Genomic DNA, 23,956 nt, shown 5'->3' with positions numbered 1-23,956 from the left:
AAGGAACTCTTGTATTCTGTTGGTCAGAATGTAAATTGATACATCTATTATGAAAACAGTATTGAGGTTTTTCAACAAATTAAAAATAGAACTACCAGCAATACCATTTCTGGATATATATTCAAAGAAAACTACTCCCTCAAAGAACTGCCTGACTTGTATGTTCATTGCAACATTACTTATAAGAACTACAGCATGGAAACAAACTAATAAATCAAATTGAACTGCAAAGAACACCAAATAGCCAAAGCAATCTTGAAAAAGAACAAGTCTGAGAGCATTACTTCCTGATATCAAAGTATAATATAATATATATAATATAATATAAATATAAATATAATATATATAATATAATATAAAGCAACAGCAATCAAAACAGTATATTAGCATAAAAATAAAAGTTCTCCAACCTTTGGGTGACAGACTGGTAACTCCTATCATATTAGCAAAGTCGTTAGATTAGAAATAAAGTGCACAATAAATGTAATGCACTTAAACTATTATGAAACCATCCTTCTACCGCCACACATGGAAAAATTGTTTTCTATAAAAGTGGTCTCTGTTGCCAAAAAGGTTGGGGACTTCTGAATACATAAGCGAAAAGAAACCTTCATATCTTTGGTTAACTGATTTTTAAGAGAGTGCTAAGGGCACAAAATTTGAGAAAGAATATTCTCTTCAATAGGTAGTGGTGGGAAAACTGGACAACCGCATTCAGAAGAATGGAAGTCAGAAGGATTCTTGCCTCACTACTATATAAACAAATCAACTGAAATTAGATTTAAAATGTAAACCTGAGACTTGAAACCATAGAAATACTAAAAAGGAGACAGGAAAAACAAGCTTCTTGATACTGGTCTTGGCATTGATTTTTTTTTTTTTTTTTTTTTACCTTGCTGTGCACATATGGGGTCTTGGTTTGCCCCCTAAGGACTGAGACCCATGCTCCCTGTGTTGAGAGTATGGATTATTAACCACTAGACCACAAGGGAAGTTCCAAGATTTTTTTTTTTTTTTTTTGACGTGACAACAAAAGCAAAAATAGACAAATGGGTTGCATCAGCCTAAAAAACTTCTGCCTATCAAGAGAAAAAACAGAGTGAAAAAGCAACCAGTGGAATGGTAGAAAATATCTGCAAACTACTTATCTGATAAGAGGTTAATATCCAAAATATATAAGGAACTCATACAACTTAATAGCAACCAACACAGATTACCCAATTAAAAAATGAACAAAGAAACAGAATAGACATTTCTCAAAAGAAAAAAAAATTGCCAACAGATTTTGAGCACTCAGTAGATTCCCTTAAACAAAATCAGAAGATTCAACTATATTAAATATCTTTAGAGGTCTCCCCTGGATAAGCACTCAGGTTGTGTTAGAAAAGAGTTTGTGGCATGTCCAAGAGTGCTGACCATGTTTTATTCCTTGACCTCAATGGTTCATAATAGTTCACTTGTGCAAAGTTTATTAAAATGTCCCATTGGCATTTCATTCTCTTTTTGTGTGACTGTTTACAATTGAGGAGTTATGGTTTAAGTGCAGATCATTCTGTTATGAGGGGAAAATGAAAATGAAACAAAAAAATAAACATCTAATGACTTTCCTTTAGTAGAAGGTACCCATTTGTCTAGGATTGCCTATACTAAGTCACTTTTAATATATGATTTTATGAGGCATACATTTCTGGAAAATGTCAGGTAAACCACTTAACTATATGAGTATAAAACTGAAATGTTTCAGATCCTGGCTGCTTCATCAGTATGGTTACTGCCCACCTAACTTAGAAATGTAGCTTTAATCTGGGCTGCTGCTGCTGCTGCTGCTAAGTCACTTCAGTCGTTTCTGACTCTGTGCGACCCTATAGTTGGCAGCCCATCAGGCTCCCCCGTCCCTGGGATTCTCCAGGCAAGAACACTGGAGTGGGTTGCCATTTCCTTCTCCAATGCATGAAAGTGAAAAGAGAAAGTGAAGTCACTCAGTCTTGTCCGACTCTTCGCGACCCCATGGACTGCAGCCTACCAGGCTCCTCTGTCCATGGGATTTTCTAGACAAGAGTACTGAGTGGGGTGCCATTGCCTTCTCTGTTAATCTGGGCTAGTGTATGTCAAATGAAAAAAAAAGGAAAGCTCATGGGACATCATGTCATAAGTCCTGGCCCTCTCCATTACCTTGTACTTATTTGAAAAGCTTGATATTGACCACAGTCTCTGACTCATGAGTTTAATATCACACTATTTTGGTGATATTATTTAAAAGTGAGCATGTTGATATAATTTTAGAGATGTCTTCCCCCCCCTCACTTTTTGAGGAGATTCAAGAGTTCAAAAACCACCAGTGGATCTTCCCAACCCAGGAACCAAACCAGGGTCTCCTGCATTGCAGGCGGATTCTTTACCAACTAAACTATCAGGGAAGCCCATTTAGAAATACACTACTAATGGAATTCCTAATCTCTACAGTCAGTAAAACATATCCTCAGTGGAAAAGTTTTCAACATTGGTAATTCAGACAAATATGTCAATTAAAATACAAGTTTATCTGGACAACAGAAACCTAAGATAATGGTGGGATCCTATTTAAGATGTACCCCTCCTGGGAGAGAATAAGAATATTGTGATATCAGGCAGTTGCTGGATTTGTCACAATTTGAAGTACAGTATTCATAGGTTATAATATTATGGTTCAGATCCAAATATGTGAAAATATGTGGCTATTCACTGAATAAAGACATAATATTAAAAAGTATAAACAATAAAATGAAATAAGAATGGAATTAAGTGCATTTCCTTTTTAACAGAACTATTAAAAATAATTTGGTTTTCTTTATGCTTGAAACAAAATTTAAACATATAACAATTGTTATATGCATAAAATTAATCTGATAGAGGAAGAAAATATTTGATCAAAATATTTCATCCTTTTTATAAAACATCAAAACATTTAAAACTTCACTGAAAAACAATGTAATAGACATTTTAATTTCAAATGAATATAGTCTTATATTTCCCATGTTCACAGTCACAAAAATATTTCATTGCTTCCTTAAACTTTTGGGCATTGCTTCTCCCGTTTGTAATTTAGCTTCAGTTATTTTTTACATGTACAATCTTCTATTTGGTCAAAGGGGGTTTTCATTTTAACTTTACCTTTCTTGTTATACTGTCATGTATGAATCATGAAATTGTTTTTGTAAGCTTTGCAGATGTATGTAGATTTTTAATGCCACATGTATCATTATAATTACCATGATTATCTTAATATTTGATTTATCTAAGCAACTGAAGTGAATACTGTGATGCATTGCTTAGATGCCATCTTCTGTACCTTTTTCAAGAATAAAATGCTCCTCCTTCAACCCCTATGTTGGATGTATTGATGGTTAAGAGTCATCAGCTGAGTTATCAAGTATGGCCTTAGTTGTTACCAGGTCTCAGTTCAGCTTCTCTCTCTGCCTAACTTGTCACCAGACTATCCAAAAGACACGATTTCTCATCTGTTCCTCAAAGATATTTATGAAATTGTGTTTGTACTGTTTCTGTGAGTCTAGTGAAGATTGGTGTTCTTAAACCTTTGCTCTGGTCAATGATACGACTGACTAGAAATTTCTATTGAAATTGCACCATCAAGGTTTGAATGAAGCCCTTCCTGTGGTCAAAATGGTCTTCCGTGTGTCTAAGATATTTGTTTTAGCCACATTGCTGAGGACAGCAAAAATAACCCATCAGTAGAAGCAGCTGGCTTCACTGCTTAAATGATTATCCTGAATTACCTGTACCAAATCATAGCTGACAATTCATATATGCTATCTTGTCACATAGCTTTCACTGCTTGGACATTTGCTGATCTGAAGGGAGAGTATTCATTATTCTGCTAAGAGGCTGGATGATGGCGCTAACGCCATCATCTGTAAGTCCTTGTGTATTGAGTTTCTCTGACTAGCCTCCTCTGGGTTGTTTTGCTATTCTTGATATGAGATAGACCTGCCATGAGTATCTTCCAAGCAATGGACAGGAAGACTCCTAGAGCTAGCAGAGTTACTCTGCTCAGAAAGCTCAGAAGGTTAGGTGAATATTTTCTATAACAGTGCCAACAAAATCTTAAATCAATGGTGGAAAAAGATGGTCTTAGAACTGCTTTTTTTTTTTTTTTGCCCGTTTAATAGTGAAAAACTTATTAATGATAACAGTCATGTAGTAACGACTTTGAAATGAAAGACTATTATAAAAACCATTGGCAAGAGTTTTAAGTCATTGGTTTTTAAAATTTATACTTTTTTAATAAAAACAAGGACCAAAAATCTGTCAAATTTTTGAAACGCATTAAAACAAAGTTAATGAGAGAAAAGAATTCCCTGTCTGGGACTAACCCCACTTTCATCCCAGTTTGCAGACTTAGTGGCTCCTGCCTCCCTCACCTCCCCCATTCCCAGCTCAGGTGAAAGTTCCCAACACTGTCTCTACTTTCAAGATGATCACAGCTATTTATCCAGACTTTAGGGGGACATAAAATAAAGAAATGACATGTCTTTCGTGGTATTTACTGCTCAGTGTGATAGTGATGATTACTTGAATTACTACTACTTTCCAATCAAAAAAGAACTCAACTTTATCCTATGAAAAGTTCACAACATGAAGACATTGCTTAAAAATCTCGTTTCCCATTGTTTTATGTCTCCCTGAATTATCTTTGATGCTAGCTGAGACTCAAATTTACATAAGAGCCAAAAAACATCTAGCTGTTTCCCATTCCATTCCCATTCCACATTCTAACATCTACATTGTTTCTTTCAAAAGGATTCAAACTGAGGCTAAGGTGGTAGGCTGTGGTAGTGGTGGAGATTTAAGAAAAGATGTCTGTTTGTTTGTTTTTCCTGCAGAGTTAATACAGTCCCCTCAACATCCATTCCTTGCCTCCTGTCTCTCAATTTTATGGCGTCGTAAATATAATCCCATTACCACATCATGCTGTGGGAAGAAGAAGGAATGAACACCCATGAATTCTTTTCAGTTTTAGAAAAATGTTCTGGGTGAGGGCTAATTATGGAGCCAGATGGGCCCTACAGCTGTTATCAGTTCAGTTCAGTTGAGTTGCTCAGTCATATCAGACTCTTTGCGACGCCATGGACTGTAGCACGCCAGGCTTCCCTGCCCATCACCAACTCCTGAAGCTTGCTCAAACCCATGTACATCGACTCTGTGATGCCATCCAACCATCTCATCCTCTGTCGTCCCCTTTTCCTCATGCCTTCAATCTTTCCCAGCATCAGGGTCTTTTCCAATGAGTCACTTCTTCTCATCAGGTGGCCAGAGTATTGGAGTTTCAACTTCAAAATCAGTCCTTTCAATGAATATTCAGGACCGATCCCCTTTAGATGGACGGGTTGGATCTCCTTGCAGTCCAAGGGACTCTCAAGAGTCTTCTCCAACACCACAGTTCACAAGCATCATTTCTTCAGTGCTCAGCTTTCTTTATAGTACAACTCTCACATCCATACATGACTACTGGAAAAACCATAGTTTTGACTAGATGGACCTTTGTTGTCAAAGTAATACCATTATATTTTGTACTTTGTTGTATGTTATACATTGTACTTAATACAATGTATAATTTTAACAGTGTACATTATACATTGTGCTTTGTTGGCAACATATAGCCATTATAAATCCTGCAACTATAAGATTTGAGAAGGCGGAGAACAAGATGGAGGAGGAGTAGGTGGACATGGAGTACATCTCTCTCCATGGATACATCAGGAACACACCTTCAGACACAGAAGTGCATGCAGAACACCAGCTGAGAGCAGACAGGAGTACCTGATCAGTGGAAAAGAATATATAGAACCGCACAACACTCAGTAGGGTGAAGGAACTAGGGGGAAAAACAGGAGTGTTAGTAGGACTGGACCTACCCTCCGTGGGTGGGGGAACTTGAAGCAGGAGGTTCGATCCCCACATCAGGGCAATTGTCTAAGTCAGAGGAGAAACGATTAAGACTGAGAGTGAAACAGCTGATCTGTGGTAGCCTAAATGGAATGAGAATCATACAGTCCTTGCCACAGCCATACATACCCCTGACAGGAACCCAGGCCCCCTGGAAGGTGCAGTGGCTGGAAGTGGGAGTTTAAGGATTGTGGAAAAATCCTAGGGCAAGGCTGCTGTTGACTGCAGAGAGACAGGTCAAGGGGATGTGAGGGAGGAGATTGTGGTGGGAAATGCCTGTGGAGGAAAGTCAGGCAGCCATGGAAGCAAGGGGATACTGCTGAGTCATGCATAGGGGGTGGAGCCATCACCATAGCCTCTCTCTCAGCACATGCCAGCATCCGCAGCTGACAATAGAGAGGCTGGCCCATCAAAACCTAAGGTACTTAACTACAGAGTAGGACCCCATCCAGGGTGCCCCTTTAAGTGCCTGATGTGCTGATCTACAGAGTAGGACCCCAGCCAGAGGAGCACCTCTGTGTGCCTGATGTGCTGAACAACAGAGAAGGACCCCAGGCAAGGTCAAAGTGCCTGAATGGGCTGAGCTACGGAGAGAGACTGGCCAAAAAGACCTTATGATCACCAGCTACAGCGGCTCGAAAAAAGACTCTGATAAGGCCAGAACTCCCGTGGCAGAGGCAGTCTGTGTCCCTGCACACTTGACGCCGCCAGGGTCCCCAAAAGTCAAGCAGTTGTGACACCTTCACGCTCAACACTCACTGGGGCACAGCTGCCACAGGCAAAAAAAGTCTTGCGTCTGTGTGTGCAGGGTCACTTTGGTCATGTCCAACTCTTTGTGACCCTGTAGACTGTGGCCTGCCAGGCTTCTCTGTCAAGGGAGTTCTGCAGGCAAGAATACTGGAGCATATTGGCCAATACTGGTTGCCATTCCCTACTAGAGGACTATATTTCCTGCTGCCCTAGCCACCAACTCAGCTAAGTACCTGGTGCTGCCAGAATCCCTGCAACCCAAGCAGTTGCACCACCTCCTCACTTGGCCCTCACAGGGGCAAACCCAAGTCCTCCAGGGCAGCCTCAGGAACAAACCCCAGTGGACAACCCACATGCAGAGATGGAAATAAAACCACAATTGAAACCCAGGGGCACTGTGGCTAAGGAAGAAGACCCAAAACCTTCCCACCAGCAGTACAAGCTACAGATTAAATCCACATGATCCACCAGGTTAACTCTGTATCTATGCAATATATAAAAGATCATTGAGAGCTCCCATGGAAGAAAATGCACTAGTTCTGATAGCTGTGGACATTCGAGGCAAGAACACACATTAGTAGGACCAGATTAGAATCTGAGCTGCCCCTACAGCAGGTCCAGAGATCAAGCCCTGAGCATTTGGAGTGGGAGCAGTAACTCAAAGACCCTAGATGACCAAAGAACTAACCCTGGGGATTATCAAATAGTGAGAACTCACACAAAGGAAACCACTTGAATACAAGACCTGGCATCACCCAACCACCAGTATCACCCTGTGCAGGATGCCTCATCTAAACAATACACAAAACAAAAATGCAAGCACAGTCATCAGCAGATAGGATTACCACCTCACTCAGCCTTGCCCATCAGAGGAAAAACAACAACAACAAAAAGACTCAGCACAAATCCCACCCCTTTCAAAGCTCACACAAACCACTCACACAACCCCCTGGACCTACCTTAGGAGGGCAGAAACCAGAAAGAAGAAAGAATTCAACCTTGAAGCCTGGGAAAAGGAGACATGAAACACAATAAGTAAAAAATAATAATGAAATGCCCCACTTGTACATCTCTCCTTTGCCCAATTTTGTTAGTAAGTGGGGAAGTTCAATGACTATAGTCTAAATGATTGATGAGTAGGAGCTGGAATTCCTCAGGAAAAGGTTTCTTACTCAAGCCATGAAATAAACCTCTGAAACAGATGCTCCAACCATATATGAGGGGAATCTGGACTTAGTAACAGACTAAGGATGACATCAGTTGTGGTTGAAAGTATACAATTATAGGTATATAATTCTGCTCAGACATAGCAGTGGGGACCTAGTTCAACTCAACTAAATATCAGCTTTTAGATATTCCAGGAAAAGCAACTGACCAGAATTATGGAGAACATAATTTTCTATCATATTATACAAATAGTGTTTCCATAGAAAATAAAGGGTCAGGGTATATTGGATGCTCTAGGGGCTTCCTGTCATTTCTCTGCTGCTAAAGAAATCATTCATTCTCCAGGTACTAAAAGTGTTGGCAGCTGACAATTATCAACTGAGCCCCTCTCCTGGAATTATCCTCCCATCTGAAGAAAATTTTCTTGCCTTAGTTTATCTCTCTTAACTAAGAAGCCATCATCCAATTACTGGTCAATGTAAGGGATGTAAGGTCAATATCCTTGCTCAGTATAAGACAAATCTGCAGGATCATCCCCATCCCAAACTTTGAGTTTGATTAGCTGGGATCATTGTCAGAAGTGAATTTCAGTTCAAATTCTTGTTCTGCCTGTTCTACTTTTTATACTTTTCTACATTTTCCTTCAAAAGAGCACTTCCTAATTAATCTCCTAGAAATAAATTTCTGCCTTAGATTCTATTTCCCAGAGTACCCAACTTCAAACCACATTTTTTTTTTTTAATATTCTGACTTTTAAAATTGTGAAAATTCTGATAGATTCATATATCTGGTAAAAAAAAAAAGGAAATATAATTTTTTATTTACCAAAATAATGTGAAACTATTGTTCATGGTCAATATGTACTTGCATTGAATTAGTCCATCTCTCAGATCACTAACTTCTTATCAGAGGTATTGGATTAGAGAGATTTTTAAAAAATAAATGTTGTAATAAATGTCCTTGTACTCATGGATGGAATATCTTTGTTTAGTTTTATAATACCCAGAGGTCTTTTCCAGGTGTCAGCTAGATTAGTAAATCATAAATCATAGATTGGATCATGTCTTCAAAATCTGGAATATAATTGTAATTTTACTCACTAACTGTAGTAGTCAATATTGGTTTCTTTTCTAATATTTTTATCATAATTAGGATCTCTGTGATCTCCCATTTAGACTGTCCAGTTATTAGTGCTCTATTTAGTGAAGAATGGTGGTTTTGCAATAGCTGCACTTGCTGTGATGTGCTTGGTCACTCAGCCCTGTCCGACTCTTTGTAACCCCATGGACTGTAACCCGCCAGGCTTCTCTGCCCGTGGGGATTCTCCAGGCAAGAATACTGGAGTGGGTTGCCATGCCCTCCTTCAGGGGTTCATCCCAATACAGGGATCAAACCAGGTATCCCGCATTGCAGCCAGATTCTTTACCCAGGTCACCAAGCAATACTGGAGTGGGTAGCCTATCCTTTCTCCAGGGAAACTGCCCAGCTCAGGTTTGGGACTGGGATCTCCTGCACTGTAGGTAGATTCTTTACCAACTGAGTTACCAGGGAAGCCCAAGAGCTGCATAAATTAATTCCAAAACCACACCCAGGGAAACATTAAACAATTTCCAGTTATTCAAACTTAGAAAACTCAGATTTATGTCCCTAATTAAAAAATTAGTCTTTCCCTTTCCACTTAACCCCCCTGTTAAAAAACAAAACAAAAACCTTTTCTTACCCAAAATATCTAAACTCTGGCATACAGCTTAGGGTCCCTTCTGACAGTTCTGATATTTTATTGAAACTGAAAAGAAAGATTAAGGCTTATTGTCCTTAACTTTGATAAGTCTTGACCATCTGTCTCCGAGTTTATAAGGCAAATGTTCTTAAATTTAAAAAAATCTGGGTAAGTAACGTGGGCCTCTAGATTCAGAGAGAACTTCATTCTTAAGATTTATAGCTCTTGATCTTGGTGCTCTCTCTCTTGGCTTCTTTCCCAGAACTTTTGACTGTCCCAGTTGATAGTCTGTCAAGGCTTTTGACCTAGATATAGTTGATTCTAAGAGTTTAACTCTTTCTGCCATTGAACCAATCACTTCAAATTTTTAAATTCTCTACTGCAGTTTTTATGGATTTGAGGAACTGGGTTTCTAAAGAAAAATGCTATCATCAAGCAGTTTTTCTCCATCCAAACTATGTAATGCATCATAAACAGAGCAAGAAATTGACTATTCAAAATCATTTTCATTAGTCATTTCTCTAGGAATTTCTCCCAATTAATTCTGTCTCTGTTAAAAATTGCTTTAATAGAGAATATGAATCACATGAGGCAGATTTAAGACACCAGTTTTTCAATTCAAAAAGAAAATTATTCAAGCAGTTCACAACACCAGATTTTGGATGACCTGGGTAGTAGACTGAGATATAGTATTCTCCTTCATACATCTTTAAAATTCTGTACTTTATCATTTTTCCATGGATAAGTTTAGTCTTCTATACCCCCAAATTGCGACCACCAAAGTTTCCATTAATTTTTATCACCAAAAAAAAAAAGAAGAAGAAAGAAACAAAAGGTAAAAAAAGAGAAAAAAGTTAGCCACATGTGAACATGTTATTTAAAGCTAATGTCAAGTGATGTTGTCACTGAGATCCCTAAAAGCTCCAGCTCTCACTGAAAGGGAACAAAAGCATAATAATAACTTGAATCCATTGCTGGTGAAAATGTAAAATATTGGTAATACATCCACTTTGAGAGTTTGGTAATTTTTTACACAACTAAATATACTCTTACCATAAAATTCAACAATCACACTCCATGTTATTTATTTACCCAAATGAGTAGAAAACTTACATTTACACAAAACCCTGGAAAGGCAGTATATAGCAGCTTTATTTATTCATGACTGCCAAAACTTGGAAATAACCAAGATATCCTTCAGTAGTTGAATGGTTAAATACATTGTCCTGCATCCAGACAGCGGAATATTATTCAGTGCTAAGAAATGAGCTATCAAGCCATGAAAAATCATGGAGGAACCTTAAATGCATACTACCAAGTTAAAGAAGCCAATATAAAAAGGCTACATATACTATGATTTCAGCTGTATAACATTCTGAGAAAGAGAACACCGTGAATATCATAAAAAGGTCAAGGGATGCCAAACAAGCAGAGGATAGAGGTTTTTTAGGTCAGTGAAACTATTCTAAATGATACTGTTGTAATTGATATATATCTTTTTTGAGGTATATACATTAATAGTAGATTTACAAATTCAAAGTTTTTATAGGTTGTAATCCATTTGAAGTTTTAAATATTGACCAAATTCCAGGTGCTATGCAGCATATGCTTCTTGCTTATTTATTTTAAACATGGTAGTTTGTACATCTTAGTACCCTGCTCCCATCTTTCTCCTCCTACCTTCCCTCTCCCCACTGTTAACCACTAGTTTGTTTTCTACATCTGTAGCTCTGTTTTCTGTTTCATTATATGCATTTGTTTGTTTCATTTCTTAGAGTCCACATATAAGTGATAGCATATGGATGGTATTTGTCTTCCTGTCTCTGAATTACTTCACTAAGCACAATTCTCTCCAGGTTCATCCATGTTGTTGTATATAGGAAATTGTCATATTTAATGAGTGAGTATTAGTCCATTGTGTATGTTGTTGTTGTTCAGCTGTCCAGTCATGTCCAACTCTTTGCCACACCATAGAATGCAGCATGCCTGGCCCCTCTGTCCCTCACTGTCTCCCAAAGTTTGCCCAGGTTCATGTCCATTGCATCAGTGATGTCATCCAGCTATGTCATACTCTGACACCCTCTTCTCCTTCTACCCTCAATCTTTCCCAGCATCGGGGGCTTTTCCTGTGAGTCAGCTGTTTGCATCAAATACCAAAATACTGGAATTTCAGCTTCAGCATCAGTCCTTTCAATGAGTATTCAGTGTTGATTTCCCTTAGGATTGAATGGTTTGATCTCCTTGCTGTCCAAGGGACTCTCAGGAGGCTTCTCCAACACCACAGCTAGAAGGCATCAGTTCTTTGGTGCTCTGTCTTCTTTACAATCCAGCAATCACAATCATATGTGGCCACTGGGAAGGCTATACAGACCTTTGTCCGCAGAGTAATATCTCTGCTTTTCAACACACTATCTAGGTATCAGTTCAGTGCAGTTGCTCAGTCGTGTCCACTCTCGATGCCATGGACAGCAGCACGCCAGGCTTCCTTGTCCATCACCAATTCCTGGAGCTTACTCAAACTCATGTCCATTGAGTCAGTGATGCCTCCAACCATCTCATTCTCTGTTATCCCCTTCTCCTCCTGCCTTCAATCTTTCAAAGTATCAGGGTCTTCTCCAGTGAGTCGGTTCTTTGCATCAGGTGGCCAAAGTATTGGAGATTCAGCTTCAGCATCAGTCCTTCCAATGAATATTCAGGATTGATCTCCTTTAGATGGACTGGTTGGATCTCCTTGCAGTCCAAGGGACTCTCAAGAGTCTTCTCCAACACCATAGTTCACAAGCATCAATTCTTCAGTGCTCAGCTTTCTTTATAGCCCAACTCCCGAACCCATACCTGACTACTAGAAAAACCATAGCTTCCACTAGACAGACTTTTTTGGAAAACTAATGTCTCTGCTTTTTAATATGCTGTCTAGGTTGGTCATAACTTTTCTTCTAAGGAGCAAGTGTCTTTTAATTTAATGGCTTCAGTCACCATCTGCAGTGATTTTTGAGTCCTCAAAAATAAAGTCTGTTACTGTTTCCAATATTTCCCCATTTATTTGGCATGAAGTGATGGGACTGGATGCCATGATCTTAGTTTTCTGAATGTTGAGTTTTAAGACAACTTTTTTGCTCTCCTCTTTCACTTTCATCAAGAGGTTCTTTAGTTCTTCTTCACTTTCTGCCATAAGGGTGGAGTTATCTGCATATATGAGGTTATTGATATTTCTCCCAGCAATGTTGATTCCAGCTTGTGCTTCATCCAGCCCACCATTTCACATGATGTACTCTGTATATAAGTTAAATAAGCAGGGTGACAGTAGACAGCCTTAACATACTCCTTTTCCATCTTGGAACCAGTCTGTTGTCCCATGCCCAGTTGTAACTGTTGCTTATTGACCTCCATAGAGATTTCTTAGGAGGCAGGTCAGGTGGTCTGGTATTTCCATCTCTTTGAGAGTTTTCCACATTTTTTTTTGTGATCTACAGAGTCAAAGGCTTTGGCATAATCAGTAAAGCAGAAGTACATTTTTTTTTCTGGAATTCTCTTGGTTTTTGGATGATCCAACAAATGTCAGCAATTTGATCTCCGGTTTCTCTGCCTTTTCTAAATCCAGCTTGAACATCTGGAAGTTCACAGTTCATGTACCCTTGAAGCCTGTCTTGGAGAATTTTGAGCGTTACTTTGCTAGGGTGTAAGATGAGTGCAATTGTGTGGTAGTTTGAGCACAGGAGAGCCAAGAGGAGCTACTCCACATTCAAGGTCAGGAGGGGCTGCCATGAAGAGATACTCCTTGTCCAAGGTAAGAGAAACCCAAGTAAGACATTAGGTGTTGCGAGAGGGCATCAAAGGGCAGACACACTAAAACCATAATCACAGAAAACTAGCCAATCTGATCACAGGACCACAGTCTTGTCTAACTCAATGAAACTAAGCCATGCCATGTGGGGCCACCAAAGATGGACGGGTCATGGTGGAGAGGTCTGACAGAATGAGATCTACTGGAAAAGGGAATGGCAAACCACTTCAGTATTCTTGCCTTGAGAACCCCATGAACAGTATGAAAAGGCAAAATGATAGGATACTGAAAGAGGAACTCCCCAGTTCTATAGGTGTCCAACATTCTACTTACTGGAGATCAGTGGAGAAATAACTCCAGAAAGAATGAAGGGATGGAGCCAAAGCAAAAACAATACCCAGTTGTGGATGGGACTGGTGATAGAAGCAAGGTCTGATGCTGTAAAGAGCAATATTGCATAGGAACCTGGAATGTTAGGTCCATGAATCAAGGCAAATTGGAAGTGGTCAAACAGGAGATGGCAAGAGTGAATGTTGACATTCTAGGAATCAGCGAACTAAAAGGGACTGGAATGGGTGAATTTAACTCAGATGACCATTATATCTACTTCTGTGGGCAGGAATCCAGTAGAAGAAATGGAGTAGCCATCATGGTCAACAAAAGAGTCCAAATGCAGTACTTGGATGCAATCTCAAAAATGACAGAATGATCTCTGTTCGTTTCCAAGGCAAACCATTCAATATCATGGTAATCCAAGTCTATGCCCCAATCAGTAACACTGAAGAAGCTAAAGTTGAACGGTTCTATGAAGACCTACAAGACATTTTAGAACTAACACTCAAAAAAGACGTCCTTTTCATTATAGGGGACTGGAATGCAAAAGTAAGAAGTCAAGAAACACCTGGAGTAACAGGCAAATTTGGCCTTGGAGTATGGAATGAAGCAGGGCAAAGGCTAATAGACGTTGGCCAAGAGAACACACTGGTCACAGCAAACACACTCTTCAAACATCACAAGAGAAGACTCTACACGTGGACATTGCCCGGTGGTCAACACCGAAATTAGATTGATTATATTCTCTGCAGACAAAGATGGAGAAGCTCTATATAGTCAGCAAAAACAAGACCGGGAGAGGACTGTGGCTCAGATCATGAACTCGTTATTGTCAAATTCAGATTTAAATTGAAGAAAGTAGGGAAAACCCCTAGACCATTCAGGTATGACCTAAATCAAATCACTTATGACTATACAGTGGAAGTGAGAAATAGATTTAAGGGACTAGATCTGATAGACAGAGAGCCTGATGAACTATGGACGTAGGTTAGTGACATTGTACAGGAGACAGGGATCAAGGCCATCCCCATGGATAAGAAATGCAAAAAGTCAAAATGGTTGTCTGAGGAGGCCTTACAAATATCTGTGAAAAGAAGAGCAGTGAAAAGCAAAGGAGAAAATGAAAGATATTCCCATTTGAATGCAGAGTTCCAAAGAAGAGCAAGGAGAGATAGGAAAACCTTCCTCAGCAATCGATGCCAAGAAATAGAGGGAAACAACTGAATGGGAAAGACTAGAGATCTCTTCAAGAAAAATTAGAAATACCAAGATAACATTTCATGCAAAGATGGGTTCGATAAAGGACAGAAATGGTATGGACCTAACACAAGCAGAAGATATTAAGAAGAGGTGGCAAGAATACACAGAAGGACTGTACAGAAAAATCTTCATGACCCAGATAATCACGATGGTCTGATCACTCACCTAGAGCCAGATATCCTGGAATGTGAAGTCAAGTAGGCCGTAGAAAGCATCACTACAAACAAAGCTAGTGGAGGTGATGGAATTCCAGCTGAGCTATTTCAAATTCTGAAAGATGATGCTGTGAAAGTGCTGCACTCAATATGCCAGCAAATATGGAAAACAGCAGTGGCCACAGGACCGGAAAAGGTCAGTTTCATTTCCAATCCCAAAAAAAGGCAATGCAAAGAATGCTCAAACTATCACACAATTGCAATCATCTCACATGCTAGTAAAGTAATGCTCAAAATTCTGCAAGCCAATAATCATCAATACGTGAACAGTGAACATCCAGATGTTCAAGCTGGTTTTAGAAAAGGCAGAGGAACCAGAAATCAAATTGCCAACATCCACTGGAGTATCGAAAAAGCAAGAGAGTTCCAGAAAAACATACATTTCTGCTTTATTGACTATGCCAAAGCCTTTGACTGTGTGGATCACATTAAATTGTGGAAAATTCTGAAAGAGATGAGAATACCAGACCACCTGACCCACCTCTTGAGAAGCCTTTATGCAAGTCAGGAAGCAACAGTTAGAACTGGACATGGACCAACAGACTGGTTCCAAATAGGAAAAAGATTACGTCAAGGCTGTATATTGTCACCCCGCTTATTTAACTACTTATATGCAGAGTGCATCATAAGAAATACTGGGCTGGATGAAGCGCAAGCTGGAATCAAGATTGCCGGGAGAGATATCAATAACCTCAAATATGCAGATGACACCACCTTTATGGCAGAAAGTGAAGAGGAACTGAAAAGCCTCTTGATGAAAGTGAAAGAGGAGAGTGGAAAAGTTGGCTTAAAGTTCAACATTCAGAAAACTAAGATCATGGCATCTGGTCCCATCACCTCATGGGAAATAGATGGGGAAACAGTGGAAGCAGTGTCAAACTTTATTTTTTGGGCTCCAAAATCACTGCAGATGGTGATTGCAGCCATAAAATTAAAAGACTCTTACTCCTTGGAAAGGAAGTTATGACCAACCTAGACAGCATATTAAAAAGCAGAGACATTACTTTGCCCACAAAAGTCCATCTAGTCAAGGCTGTGGTTTTTCCAGTGGTCATGTATGGATGTGAGAGTTGGATTGTGAAGAAAACTGAGCACCAAAAAATTGATGCTTTTGAGCTATGGTGTTGGAGAAGACTCTTGAGAGTCCCTTGGACTGCAAGGAGATCCAACCAGTTCATCCTAAAGGAGATCAGTCCTGGGTGTTCATTGGAAGGACTGATATTGAACATGAAATTCCAATAAATTGGCCACCTCATGCGATGTGTTGACTCATTTGAAAAAAACCCTCATGCTGGGAGGAACTGGGGGCAGGAGCAGAAGGGGACAACAGAGGCTGAGATGGCTTGAAGGCATCACCTACTCAATGGACATGAGTTTGAGTAAACTTCAGGAGTTGGTGATAGACAAGGAGGCCATGTGTGCTGCGATTCATGGGGTCTCAAAGAGTCGGACACAACTGAGTGACTCAACTGAACTGAACTGAACTGAACTTCTTTGGGATTGGAATGAAAACTGACCTTTTCTAGTCCTGTGGCCACTGCTGAGTTTTCCAAATTTGCTGACATATTGAGTGCAGCACTTTCACAGCATCATCTTTTATGATTTAAGATAGTTAAACTGGAATCCCATCACCTCCACAAGCTTTGTTGGTAGTGTTGCTTCCTAAGGCCCACTTGACTTCCCATTCCAGGATATCTGGCTATTGGTGAGTGATCACAGCATCGTGGGTATCTGGGTCATGACGATCTTTTTTGTATAGTTCTTCTGTGTATTCTTGCCTCCTCTTCTTAATATCTTCTGCTTCTGTTAGTTCCATACCGTTTCTTTCCTTTATTGTGCCCATCTTTGCATGAATTATTGCCTTGGTATCTCTGGTTTCCTTGAAGACATCTCTAGTCTTTCCCATTTTATTGTTTTCCTCCATTTCTTTGCACTGATCACTGAGGAAGGCTTAGATGGGTATATCTTTCCTTTTCTCCTTTGCCTTTTGCATCTCTTCTCTTCTCAGCTATTTATAAGGCCTCCTCAGAGAACCATTGTCTTTTTGCATTTCTTTTTCTTGGGTACGTTCTTGATCACAGCCTCCTGTGCAATGTCATGAACCTCTGTCCATAATTCTTCAGGCACTCTGTCTACCTGTTCTAATCCCTTGATCTAGTTTTCGCTTCCATTGTTTAATCATAAGGGATTTGATTTCAGTCATACCTGAATGGTCGAGTGCTCTTCCCTAGTTTCTTCTATTTAAGTACGAATTTGATAATAATTATTTCATGATCTGAGCCACAGTCAGTTCTGGTCTTGTATTTGCTGACTATATAGAGCTTCTCCATCTTTCACTGCAAATATAATCAATCTGATTTTGGTTTGACCATCTGGTGATATCTATGTGTACAGTCACCTCTTGGGTAGTTGGATGAGGATGTTTGCTCTGACCAGTGCGTTTTCTTGGCAAAACTTTGTTAGCCTTTACCCTGTTTCATTTTGTACTCCATGACCAAACTTACCTGTTACTTCAGGTATCTCTTGACTTCCTACTTTTGCATTCCAGTTCCCTATAATGAAAAGAATATCTTTTTTGGGTGTTAGTTCTAAAAGGTCTTGTAGGTCTTCATAGAACCATTTAATTTCAGCTTTTTCAGCATTACTGATTTTGGCATAGACTTGGATTAATGTCATATTGAATGATTTTCCTTGGAAATGAACAGAGATCATTCTGTTGTTTTTGAGATTGCATCCAAATACCGCATTTCAGACTCTTATGTTGACTATGAGGACTACTCCATTTCTTCTATGTTTACTCTTGCCATCTCCTGTTTGACCACTTTTAATTAACCTTGATTCATGGACCTCACATTCCAGGTTCCTATCCAATATTGTTCTTTACAGCATTGGACTTTACTTCCATCACTAGTCACATCCACAACTGGAAGTTGTTTTTGCTTTGTCTTTGTCACTTCATTCTTCTGGAGTTATTTCTCCACTGTTCTCCAGTAACATTTGGGCACCTACCACCCTGTAGAGTTCATCTTTCTGTGTCGTATATTTTTGCCTTTTCGTACTGTTCATTGGATTCCCAAGGCAAGAATGCTGAAGCGGTTTGCCATTCCCTTCTTCAGTGGACCACGTTTTGTCAGAAGTCTCAGCCATGACCCATCTGTCTTGGGTGGCCCTACATGGCATGGCTCATAGTTTCATTGAGTTAGACAAGGCTGTGGTCCATGTAATCAGTTTGATTAGTTTTCTGTGATTGTGGTTTTCTTCCTTCTGATGGGTTTGTCTTCCCTCTGATGGGTTAGGATAAAAGACTTATGGAAGTTTCCTGATGAGAGTGATTAACTGTTGGGGAACCTGGGTCTAGTTCTCATAGGCAGGGGTGTGCTCAGTAAATCTTTAATCCAAATTTTATTGATGGGCTGTGTTCCTTCCTTGTTGTTTGATCTGAGACCAAACAATGGTGGAGGTAATAAAGACAATGGCAGCCTTCTTCAAAATGTCCCTGCATGCACTGCTTCACTCAGTGCCACAGACCGTGCAGCAGGCCACTGCCGACCCATGCCTCTGCTGGAAACTCCTGGACCTCATAGGCAAGTCTGGGTCAGTCTGTTTGGGGTCACTCTGATAGTTTATGGTGAACGATGTCAGATTTATGATCTCTGAAGAAGATTTAGCTTTGGGTCCAGGGACCAGGCTTGATCACTCAAGAGCTTTTGTGTAGCCAAGTTTTATTAAAGTGAAAAAGGACAGAGAAAGCTTCTGATGTAAACATCAGAAGGGGGACGGAGAGTGCCTCCCTTGCTAGAGTTAGCAAGGGAGTTATATATTTTTTAAATTATTTATTGCAATAAATCAAAAGAATGTCTTGAGTTTGTAAAGAAAGATCTTACTAGACCCACTCCCACAACTTACATTGTAAGATGACAGGATTAGCCCTAAAAATAGAGAGATCTTACTAGATCCATCCCATCCATAATATACATTTTAAGATAACAGGATTAGTCAGAAGGGGAAACTGCCCTCCAGCAGGATACATTGTTGTTATATAATTCATAGTACAGGGTTTAAACTGAGTTGTTTGTTGTGTAATCAGTTCCAGGCTTAAAGGAAGCAAACCATTTTAATGTGACTAAGACTAAGGAATGTAGAGATAAAAATAAAGGCATTTGTGCTTTCCTCCTCCTTGAGAATTCCAAACCCCTATCTCCCCTTTGAGGAGCCTCAGACCACTTTCTCCTCCTCCTTCTCCTTGTCTTCCTCGGGGATCCTGGATTTCTTATCAATCTGCCCGGGAATTGACTCTCTCAACTGCTCCTTTCTCCTGGGTCCTGGTGCACACAAGGTTTTCTTTGTGCTCTCCAAGATTCTGTTTCCCCAGTCCTGTGTGTAAGTTTTGTAATCACATCCCACTGGCCTCCAAGGTCAAAGTCCCTTTGCCTGATCCCCACATTGGGAAATTTGTTGTGGGACCTAGAATTTTCTTAAGAGTGTGAGAAATTCTTTGGTATAATTTTCCTGCAGTTTGTGGGTCATCTACTTGACAGCTCTATGGTGGGGTTAATGGTGACCTCCTTCAAGAGGGCTTATGCCACAGGCTGTGTGACTGAGGTCTGCTGCACTCTCACAGCCTCTGCCCCTGCAGCAGGCCACTGCTGACATTTACCTTTGCAAGAGACACAGGTCTGGCTCAGTCTCTGTGGGGTCTCTGGATCCTGGTGCACACAAAGTTTTATTTGAGTCCTCCGAATATCTCTGGCAGGTATGGGGTTTGAGTAAAAATGTAATTTCACCCCTTCTACCGACTTTCTGGGGCTTCTCCTTTGCTCTTGGACACGGGGTATCTGTCTAGGTATATGTTATTCAGTCACTAAGTCGTGTGCAACTCTTCTGTGACCTCATGGACTGTAGCCTACCTGGCTCCTCTTCCATGGGATTCTCCAGGCAGCAACACACTGGAGTGGCTTGCCATTTCCTTCTCCTGTGTGTATATATATACATACACACACACACACACACACACACACATACATATACATATTCCAGCAACAGATGAGAGGATGAAGAAGTGTCTGTCTATTGATAGACACTTAGATTGCTTCTGTATCTTGGCTATTGTAAATAATGCTTCTATGAACATTGGGTCACATATATGTTTTCAAATTAGTGGTTTCATTTTCTTCAGGTGTATACTTAGGTGTGGAAGTGCTGAGTCATATGATAGTTGTGTTTCTAATCTTTTTGAGGAATGTCCATACTGTTTTCCACAGTGGCTACACCTGTTTACATTACCACCGACACTACACAAGGGTTCCCTTTCTTCATATCTTCACTATTTGTTATTTGTGGTCTTTTTGATGATAGACATTCTGACAGAATGTCATTGTGGTTCTAATTTGCATTTGTCTGATGATTAATGATGTTGAGCATCTTTTCATGTACCAGTTGGCCATCTGTATTTCCTCTTTGTAAAAATATCTGTTCAGATCTTCTACCCATTCCATCTTTTTTTTTAATATCGAGTTGCATGAGCTTTTTATAGATGTTGCATATTAATCCCTTATCTATCATATTTATTTTCACTTGAGCTGGTCTCCTATCTAAAAATTTTAGGAGAGTAGAAGAAAGATTGAATTGTGACTCCTAGGTTTTGGCCTTCACTACTTAGGTAAATATTGGTTATATCTTCAGATATAGGAAACATTGGTAGTTTACTGGCTAAGTACAGTGTTGAACAAAAGAATAAAGAGTTTCAGCCATAGTGTGTTTGAGTTTCCTATATGATGCTCAAATAAAAATGATAAGTAGGTAGGTAAATATTTGAATAGTCTCAACAAAATACATTATTCAATAGGAGTTTAACAAGATATCTATATTTATATTGATTTTTCATTATTGTAATGATATAATTAGATATCAAAATTATTTTTCACAAAGAAAACATTCAGTGTAAAATGAAATTAAATAATACAGTTACCATCATCATCATAATCATTACATTGATTTCAGTCCAACTGTTCCCAGGTACATAAACCACAAGAAAAGTACAATTATTCTAATAAGAACCAATGGTTTTTTACTTCTGTTTCACTCTATCATCAGTGAGGACTAGTAGTGAAATAATAATGAACATAACAACCCAATTTGTCTTGAAACATTTTCTTGAAGAGAACAAAGAAAATCTGTTCAATATTCACTGCTCCTTTTAAATAACTATTATTTGTGGATAAAGCAAGAGAGTTCTGGAAAAACATATGCTTCTGCTATATTGACTATGCCAAAGCCTTTGACGGTGCAGATCACAACAAACTGTAGAAAACTCTTAAAGAGATGAGAATACCAGACCAACTGACCTGCCTCCTGAGATATCTGTATGCAGGTCAAGAAGCAACAGTTAGAACTGGACATGGAACAACAGACTGGTTCCAAATAGGAAAAGGAATACATCAAGGCTGTTTATTGTCACCCTGCTTATTTAACTTATATGCAGAGTACATCATGAGAAACGCTGGGCTGGATGAAACACGAAACTGCCAGGAGAAATATCAATAACCTCAGATATGCAGATGACACCACCCTTATGGCGGAAAGCAAAGAAGAACTAAAGAGCCTCTTGAAGAAAGTGAAAGAGGAGAGTGAAAAAGTTGGCTTCAAACTCAACATTCAGAAAACTAAGATCATGGCATCCAGTCCCATCTCTTCATGGCAGATAGATGGGGAAACAATGGACGCAGTGGCAGACTTTATTTTTGGGGGCTCCAAAATCACTGTAGATGGTGACTGCAACCATGAAATTAAAAGACGCTTGCTCCATGGAAGAAAAGTATGACCAACCTAGACAGCATATTAAAAAGCAGAGACATTACTTTTCCAAAAAAGGGCTGTCTAGTCAAAGCTATAGTTTTTCCAGTAGTCATGTAAGGATGTGTGAGTTGAACTATAAAGAAAGGTGAGTGCTGAAGAATTGATACTTATGAACTGTGGTGTTGGAAAAGACTCTTGAGAGTCCCTTGGACTGCAAGGAGATCCAACTAGTCCATCCTAAAGGAAATCAGTACTGAATATTCATTGGAAGGACTGATGCGGAAGCTGAATCTCCAATACTTTGGCCACCTGATGCAAAGAACTGACTCATTGGAAAAGACCCTGATGCTTTGAAAGACTGAAGACAGGAGGAGAAGGGGATGGCAGAGGATGAGATGGTTGGATGGCATCACCGACTCGATGGACATGAGTTTATGTATGCTCCGGGAATTGGTGATGGACAGGGAAGCCTGGCATGCTAAAGGCCTTGGGGTAGAAAAGAGTCAGACATGACTGAGCTATTGAACTGATCTGATATAAGATAAAATAGAAATTTGGGATTTTAGCATAGATTAAAGAGTAATTTATTTGAAATATCTATTCTAGTAAATTTGTGTGCATGTGTATATGTATATATATACTCACACACATAAATCATACTTATTTATGTTTATGTCAATTGTAGGGCTGGGCTTTGTTGGTGGCTCAGCAGTAAAGATCCTGCCTGCAATGCAGGAGACATGAATTTGATCTCTGCGCCAGGAATATCCCCTGGAGAAAGAAATAATAGCACCCCACTCTAGTATTCTTGCCTGGGAAATCCCATGGACAGATGAGCTGGTGGGCTACAGTCCATGAGGTCACAAAAGAGTTGGATATGACTTAGCTACTGAACAACAAACAACAACAATATATTTGTATTTATATTTTGGGGACATATAACAATGGTCAACTCAAATTAAGCTTCATCCTCTATAATGATTAACTCACTCAAGGCCTCAGCAGTATTGGCATTTGTTATTTGAGGGTGAGCATTAATATCTTCATATAACTTCTTTATCAGTAACAGATAATATTCCAGGGTATATTTTCCCTGATGAAAAATTTTATTAGAACCTTAGAGCCAAATTAGAAAGTTACAAATTTTATATAAAGAATGCAAGTGATAATAATTATTTTAAACTTAATAATGTTATATTTATTTAATTTCTACTCAATTAAATATGAGTTACCACCAGCCAATAATTGGAAATTGCATATGTTTTCTCAGAAAATATCCCAGGCTTCCAATCACTTAGTATTATATTGGTGATAGGTTTTATATCATCGAACTGACCAATTATTGTGAGGAAGAAGTAATATTCTAGGTAAGGATTTGGAATTTAAAAGAATGAGGTACTGAGGAGAATAAGAGCAAATACAGTGTCTCATGGTTGGGACTGTTCACAATCTTAAGCTGTTTGAAAAGCTTTTGTTGAGATGATCAAAAAATTGAGAGCAAAGTGTGTTACAGAGAAACATGTAAGCACTGTACCACACTATGTTATCTTATATATTTTTTATATAGTGAAAATAATCTATATTTTTAAAAGTTGATGTGCTAACTCTAAAATTACAATTGGATAAACTGGCGCAGAGAAAAGCTAACTGCATTTACCCACTAAGGAGTGATGTGCTAACATTATCAGAAATTAATTTAAAAGAGATGTTCATAGGAGCAAAAAAAAAAAAAAAAGACATAGAAATAAAACAAATTTAAATTATGTTTTCGAAACAGTGTGTATAACTCTTCGCAGAAGGATATGAAAAAAACTGCATAGACTCCCAAACGAATATATTATCCAATGCCCAGTTCAAATTTAGCCAAGTGAAAATGGAGAAGGTTAAAGAAAAGAAAAAAATTAGAAGTCAGTGACAAAGGTCATAGAGAATATCATGTGGAGACTCCTTGCTCAGCAAGATACCAGTTTTGCTATAAACCAATGACTT

Source organism: Odocoileus virginianus, chromosome 15, assembly GCF_023699985.2.
Source record: "Odocoileus virginianus isolate 20LAN1187 ecotype Illinois chromosome 15, Ovbor_1.2, whole genome shotgun sequence".
In the NCBI taxonomy this organism is placed as follows: Eukaryota; Metazoa; Chordata; class Mammalia; order Artiodactyla; family Cervidae; genus Odocoileus; species Odocoileus virginianus.
Note: the sequence above shows the minus strand (reverse complement) of the source record.